Source organism: Homarus americanus, unplaced genomic scaffold, assembly GCF_018991925.1.
Source record: "Homarus americanus isolate GMGI-L3 unplaced genomic scaffold, GMGI_Hamer_2.0 scaffold34217, whole genome shotgun sequence".
Lineage (NCBI taxonomy): Eukaryota > Metazoa > Arthropoda > Malacostraca > Decapoda > Nephropidae > Homarus > Homarus americanus.
In genome coordinates this window covers 1,833-10,125 of record NW_024714128.1, presented here as the reverse complement: position 1 = coordinate 10,125, position 8,293 = coordinate 1,833, and the positions used below count along the sequence as shown (strand labels likewise).

Below are 8,293 nucleotides of genomic sequence, written 5' to 3'. Positions count from 1 at the left end.
CAATATGTCAGCCATTTACACTGCCAGAATAAAGGCTGGCATATTACGTCCCTTGTGCAGGTCACTCCTTGAACCTTGTAGGAACATCAGTTGCCTTGGGTCTCTTTCAAATTCCGGATTTTTGCAAACCTTATACAACTACTTCTCAACCTCCACATATAGTTGGGATCATCAGCTGCACTACCGGCTGAAGGGATTGTAGCGAAATCCCTTTCACAAACTGGCTGCAGTGTTTTTACATTACCTTGAGATAAAGTCAGCACTGGAGAACAAAATATGTTCCGACAGTAGCTTCAAGGTCAAGGCCTCATAAGACGAATGCAAGCATTTGAAACACCACTTCTTGCTGTAAAATAGTATCAAATCTTAACAAGGTTTAATGCAACCAGCTTATCACTTCAAAAAAGTTCACACCCACCTTCTGTCAGTTGTGAAACTGTATGAGAGCTTGATCATCTTCGTCTCAGAAATGAGACGGGGTCAGTTGGATGAAATAGAAGATCAGGCCGAGCCTGTCTACAACGACAACAAAAAAGAGAAAACATTTCTTGGATGAATCAGTTGGCACTGAAACTCAACTTGATCCAAGGTGGACAATTTCTACACCATATTACGAATGAATAGAAATAAAGAAGCGGTTTACCTTAACGGAGTATGACACCATTGGCTGTCAGTACCTATTCCAGTGACCTGGAAGCATCTGTTCTAGAGGAGTTTTTGCAATTTAAAGACATTTTCTCTTCTGAATCTGACAAGTCAGTGACAAGCCTTTCCAGATGGTATGTTGACAACTGCCTTTCCAAACATTAGTAGTAGTAGTAGTATCTTCGGGGACACCACTGAAAGGTGGAGACGGCCCCTCGGAAACACGTGGGCTCGGCGTCGAAACCTGATCGTGCAGGTGAAGAAATACATTATTTACCATAAATGTTCGGCCAATATTTCTTTCGTGACGTTGCACGTTCGCGTCTCGTCGTAAACCGTCAATTTGTGATTTCGGTCTCCGTATACATTAAAAGCAAACGACGGAGGCTCTCGGCGGGGGGAATATTACGGGACATAATAAAAGAAAAAAGCTGGCCGGAGACAATCTTTTATTCTCACTTTGGTAACACAAATTGAAAAGTTTTATTCACAACATATTTCATTTAGAGTTGACAATAAATATCTTGTGTTGAAGACTTAATATGATATGTACAGATCCTATCTATCATCCATAGGCTGGCAACAAATTGCTCAACATCGCGCCGTTACATTTTCTGACGACGGAGATGAAATATGCAAGACGTAACAACTCTTGGCTTAGATAAACAATGTCTCATAAATGAGATACAGGTATATCTAAAAATGAATGGCGCCAAATAACGATGATTTGGCACCGACCGTTACACTAATGACATGCACTATACATCACTTGACCAAACAAACATTGTCACATCATGTGACATTAAATATGTACAGTACAGTTTACAAAAGTTCATTTACTGTATATGCCAAAGATGGCACTATGGTGTGGTGCAGTTTGGAGCAATAATTTAAATCAACCATTTCTGTTCCTATAGTACATTAATATTTGGAGGAGGGAGTTGAAATATAGGTTCCACTTCAAAAATCCAAAATGTTTCAGATAACTGAACTTGTTGGCTAACTCAAGGTCATTATTAAAAACCCTAATATTTCATTAAGCACCAAATAAAATACTACATATATGACAACTATAAACTAATATATAATACTGCATGTACAGGTATAACAAACACACTAAACTAAGGAACTCAAAATATAATGTTAATAATAATACAGGCCGTCCGCAACTTACAACAGGGATAAGTTCCTGGACCCATACTTTAGGTTACATAACATAAAGTGCTGTTAAACAATGATGAAAATAATGACAGTTTAATTACAACTTTTTGAGGTGAATGTATTGGGATCCCGTTCGTAAGTGCGGGTGACGGCGAGTCGGAGGGTGTAACTCAGTGACCGACTACGAGAAAATGCCCCGGTGATGATATCTTAGCTTAGTGTGCTGAAACGCCATCATCTGGCAGCGCGGTAAATTTTTATAATCAATGCGATCACTTTTGGATGTTCACAGTTTGGGGATAAATGATGTTTGGATTTTTTTAAGTGCAACCTGTATATAACATTACTGTACAGTATATATTTCTGAGCAAGTACAACTCGTGAGGAGCCACAAACGTACTCTTGATGTATGCAAAACCTAATTTTAGATTACAGCATCCCTATATATACAGTATATCCGAAACAAAAATTGAGAATGCCAAAACAAATTACAATGTTATGAAATACATAGTGGATACTTGTTTAGTACAACTCACTAGCAGCAACAATATTGAAATAAAATATATACTGCACTGCGTAATTCCCTATCATTGCTAAGTGTTGCTTCAATGTGACCTCCAAAGTGTAAATAGTACACAGCCACATTCCATCGACAGAGCCAGGTCAGCAGAGCTTGACACAGTGATGGAGGCGTGATTAATCAAGGAGTGCCTATTTCTGCTCCTACTGTGAGAAAAACCCAGACAGTTTAACCAGATTTTGGAAATAAAAGTAGATTACAAAATGTGTAATGCAGATTTAGCGGTGACAAAATCATACCTAAAAGCTTGTACTGTGCTGTACCTCATAATAAAACACTCAATATTTTCATTTATATGTACACCTTTACATTTATCCCCCACAAATACCCTTTTAAAGCAAATTGACAACTTTTTAAGTGGTATCATGATTCTTACTAATTAAACATTCATCCACTTGAAATGCTAGGGCTAATTATATTGAAGATATTCTTAATATAAATCATTGTACCTCTGACGATACTCTGGAGAAGAGACCGGATGGCAAGAGCAAACTTCAACTCTCCGGATGACATCTCGGAGATGGTCGGAAGGAGCTGATCGTAAAGACGAACTCCTTCTGTTGACTCGGATAATATGCGAAACACCTGGAATAAGAAAAATTTTTTTAAAAATAAGCATAATATATTTGTACATGTTCTAGGTATTCGGTTCTAACTACAGGGGCGAACAGAAACACTCGTAGAATTCTATTTTGCTGGTTGGTGTAGGTAGGTCACCACGAGGTCAGGTCTTATATAGCGGAGATAAGCGTGGCTTAATAGTTGACCTAGACCACGACGCATACGCTGGGGAATTCGCGGGGTCGGCTACTCTGCGACAAACAGCGTTTGTAGGGGAGGAATCCACTACGATACTCCCCCCTTCCCTCCAGGAGACTTGTTGTCTGCAGGGTTGCATGGCACATGCGAGGCAAAACGGCGGTGCATGCGAGACATAACGGCGAGGGCGTGAAAGACCCGGCCGCTAGGGGAGACAACTGTCTCGAGTCTAGACACACGAGATCTGTGGGAGAAAAAGGGTGTGTGGGGGCGATGAATGTTGTGCTTCTGTCGCTGCAGGGGCAGCGTCCTCATGATCACTGGGTCAGGGGCGACGTCAGGAGGAGGGTCTATAATAGGAGCAGGGTCTACAACAGCAGGTGGGAGTGCCGGAGGGAAAAAAACAACGGCGACGAATGCTGTGCTTCCCTCTCGGCAGGTACAGAGTCCTCAGATGCGCCTGCTGGGGTCGATAGGACGTGGTGCTTGGGGCAGGAAGAGGAGCTGGTGTCTGCTTAGAGTAGCAGAGCTGCTCTACGGTGTCTAACCTGAGGTGTAGAGACAGTACCTGTAGAGCCGATGAGAGCTGCCTCTGTGTGGATAAGCCAGTCTTCCATGTTGCTTGAAGACTGGGAGAGTGATCGGTTTCTCCTCCATCCTGTGTGAGTGCGAATCTCCGGGGTCACCATTTGTGGGGTTATGAGATATTGGTTGGAGAAAGGAAACTCACAATGTGCTCTCTGTATACATATTGTATTGGATGTACAGAGCAGCTTGGTGCTGGGAAGTGGCAGGTTGGTTACAAGCGTGATGTACAGAGATCTGGTTGGTGAGGGTGCTCAGAGGAGGACCAGCTTGTGGCTCGCCGACGGAAGCGAGGGCCGCCAGGCAGGAGCGGAGGAGGTGGTGTAGGTAGAAAGAGGTAGGTCACCACGAGATTAGGTCTTATATAGCGGAGGTAGCCCACTACAATACAACAAGACGGCACTCCCTACTCTATCAACAACCGAGCCCTCAGGCGACATGTAGCAGCTTCCATATGTCGCCAGGCACATTATCTAAGCGTGTGGGACATAACAAATGCATTGCCACATGCTGCTGGCTAGGCTAAATAAGTAGTATATATATAAATGGAATACATAATATACATACAACATACACATATAACCCCCCCCCCTCTATACGCTCATAGCAAAGTCTTGAGCGGACCTTTTCTTTTGGATCCGTTCTGAGCGTCGAGGGACTTGATCACTGGGGAGGACACAGGACTCAACACTGGTGACGGGGTCAGCAGAAGGCGTTGTTACGGGGCGGAGAAAACGGCGGTTACCTCCACCACACGCGACCACTGGGTAACAGCACCTGGTAGTCCCGTGATCTACCGAGACCCATGACTACGCCCACTTTGTCCTAACGTAGGGAGATAAGGTCCTGAACACGGACTTGGGTGCCGACACTCAACTTGGGGAGAGAACGGGCGTGGTAGTATTAGCGGGCGACGACGTCACGAACTCGTTCGGCGGCCGCAATCCTCTGTCTTAACCTGCCACTCCTTGGAGAAGGACTGAGCGTGAGCAGGGATACAAGACCTGGGCAGGGGAGCATCCGGTGTAGCTGGGTTGTTGCGGAGTTCGAAGAGACCCCGGTCGAAGGCCTCGCAGTTGAGGATATTCCCAGAAGTGGCCACTTTGAGGATGAGGTGCTTCAGGGATTTGACAACAGCCTCGGCGTGGCCGTTGGACTGCGGGTAATGGGACGGTGACAACACCTGCCGGACTCCCCGTCGCTCGATGAACGCAGCAAAGTCCCGGCTTGTGAACTGCAGCCCTCCGTCGGTGGAGGTGGGGGAGAGGAGGTGGGAGAGTGCAAGTAGGGGAGTGCAGGTGAGGGAGTGGAGGTGTGGGAGTGGAGGTGGGAGGAGTGCAAGTAGGGAAGTGGAGGTGGGGGAGTGGAGGTGGGGTAGTGGAGGTAGGGGAGTGGAGGTGGGGGAGTGGAGGTGGGGGGAGTGGAGGTGGGGGGGAGTGGAGGTGGGGGAGAGTGGAGGTGGAGGGGAGGGGAGTGGAGGTGGAGGGGAGTGGAGGTGGGGGGAGTAGAGGTGGGGGGGAGTGGAGGTGGGGAAGTACAGGTGGAGGTGGGGAAGTACAGGTGGAGGGGAGGGACCAAACGGGGTCACGGTACTTCGGACGGGAAGCACCTAATACTCGAAAAGCGTTACGAGGGACAGACCATCTACGTGTCGCATACACTCCCGGGTCCTTCTCGTACGGTATTTTGGTCTCCGTTAATGACGTTTCTTCGTCCGGTTGGGACACGTGACCTAGGTGCATCCTCCTACATTTAGTATTCACTTTTATCTTAAGAGCCATTCTTTTGACCTCTCCTGAACCTGACAGTCTGTTTGAGTCCCAATTTCCCTAAAGAACTTAAGTGTTGTCCCAAAATACTGGTACAGAGAAGTTAATATCGTATTGTCCCGGAGTACGATGATAACCACATAGTCATGATGAAGGTTGTACGACATGGTTGAGAAAATATCACTTATTAAATCAGAAAATATTTGACATCTTCAGGGTTGATTTCATACTGAAGGAATAAAGATGCTTTCATTATAGTACAGTAAACTCCCTCTAGCCCGGACTCGCTTAATCTAGATCCTCTTGAAAACCGGCCTGGGGTCCAGCACCGGACACAAGTATCCCCGACCAAAATCCAGATAGCACGGGGGAAAGTTGATGTAATCGGGGGTTCCAACTGTGGTGGCACAGAAGGGTAACCATGTCATTAGCAGTGACAACTGAAAAATCACACTTCTCATCCACTTAAATAACAAACAACAATTCATCTATGACAATACTCATTGCAGAATCAGTAGCTGTGACGTGTAATATTTTGTTATTTGATCACTAACATAAAATATGATATACAAACAATTCACTTACTGGAATTTGCATCTAAAAATTAAATTATTTACCTATTATACAGTACAGTACAGCATTGATTACTGTCAAAATAACAATATTTTGAAGTTGCACTCAATTCACATAAAATTTCCCACTTTTTCCAGCCTCCGTTAAAATTGTTTGCCATTTCCAGACCAGTAGACACCCTCATCATCCAACTGAGTACAATTTAATCAATGCATCACAACATGATTTCATGGATAGAATATTCTGCTGACAAACTTAAGTCATTTTCATTGAATTTTTAACAGACCACATGGACCAAGGTCTACCAGTGGATGTGTTGTACGGTCAGTCAAAAGGAACGAGTTTCTGACTCGACTGTCTCTCGTTTGATGCGGGTGTGCGGTTTCATTTTATTTGGGGTTCAACAAACTTTTGGACCATGGATGTATGTGCATTTCTCTAGGGCACTTGATAAAGTCTCACATCCACTACAAGCTGGCCAAGTTCTCATGTTGAACAAATATAAGGAAATACTACTTTACACAGACTGGTAGACCTATGGAATCAAGAACAGTACTGGACTACAAAAGAAACCTTGACAAAATTATCAAGAACAATGCAGGGATCTTACATAACCCACTGGTCTCCATCCCTTGGCATAGCCACCTCTATTGGGTGGCCATTAGATAAAAACAGTCTCAAAGGAATACACGTGTAAAAAAACACAAGTGTTACCGCCACAGTAAGATAAACTAGAAGAGAACGGATATAGTGTTGACGACGAATTAGCCGAGGTGCTTCAATACGAAACGGATGGCCCTCGAGGGTAGTCCACCGATTTCTACGGGACAGACGACACGTCGGTTCGGACCACTAGACCCTAAGACGTGAGCGATCGTGAAGTATTAGAATCTGCCAAGAAACTCTAAATAACTTTAATAAGTATATTTATGTACTGTAATTTGATCTGATGTATCAACAGTTATAAAACGCGAGTTATATTTAAGATGTTAACAGGCTATGTACTGTACATAGGTTGTATTATTCATACTATGTATCCCGAGATAACAGCATTTGTTATATGAGAATTGTTCTTTGACCGAATTATGTGGTACCTGTCAACGTCGAGGGTTTATTTCTCCAGCGTCAAACCAATAACGCTCCTATGAGCGTTAACAGCAAGTACTGTACTGTATTAGAATAGGCTTATACACATGTGAAATAACAGTTACTCACCTCCCACAGGTCAGCTGTGTTTCATCAGTTGTCATTGGTGCCGTCATAATATATGGGTCTGGACACTCAGGTAGGGTGTGTCAATTTAGGGGGTGAACTGGCTAAATTGAAAATCGAGTAATTTGGTAGCAATTTATTGTAGTCTTTAAGCATGCAAAACAATATTCTGGCATAATTTTTTTTTTATAATAAGTCCTACCTACATCAAATGGATTTTTAAATGTACATATTTGTGAATTTATAACATAACCAGCGTTTGCACACATGTTACTGTTTCAAATTATTCTATTTTATTATCCGTAGTCTATTTGAAAGTAACCAATGCCTTCATACTCTCTTTGCTTTGGTTTCTTGTCATCAGTAGTCTGCTTGCTATTTGTGCTTTGATGTAACCTTCTCGCCTCTAGTGGCTGTAAACATGGCCCGCTGCTTCTGTGACCATTTTCACACATCTCTCCACACTTCGGCACCTGCATTGGAGTCTCTTTAAGGTTTCTCAATTCTTGGCTAGTTAGACTTGTCAATGGTGGCTCTAAGACTTCCAAACTCAAGTCAACCAATTCTGACAATTTGGTGGCATTGACGTTTATTGGGGGAACTTTTCTTGAATGAAACGAACAGTCTCCCAACTGGTCGTCATCTATTAGCGTTCCTCTAATCTTTAGAATGACTTCTACAGCCTCGGTTCGGAGATTGGTACATTGACTGCAAAGCATTGCTTGCAAAACTGCTTCTGATCGAGCATACCAAGCGGACCTTCTTGCCACAGGTAACACGATGTCCCTCACTACCTTCCTCTGTTCTTACTAGCTGCAATTGAAACAAAAGGTGATCCACCCACATAGGATTAAGTTTCACACTAAACTCCAATAATAAATTCAACAATTAACCTCAAATTCTTCAGCACTTTGCCCTTCAATTCGTGTTTGGAAATCCAAATCCTGCAGAAACGAAGAGCTGTAGTTAACCAACAGCTGTGACTGACAGGTCCAATCTCCAAGAGAGC

The 8,293-nt window shown here is 43.7% G+C and overlaps 1 long non-coding RNA gene across 1 annotated transcript; it reads right to left on the bottom strand.

Annotated features, from left to right (window-relative positions):
- Positions 1-1,077: 1,077 nt before the first annotated feature.
- LOC121875874 lies at positions 1,078-7,446 on the bottom strand. Its single transcript, XR_006090688.1, has 2 exons — positions 7,288-7,446; positions 1,078-2,971 (listed from the first exon to the last, which is right to left on the bottom strand). It is a non-coding gene; the product is annotated as an uncharacterized LOC121875874 (long non-coding RNA).
- Positions 7,447-8,293: the final 847 nt, after the last annotated feature.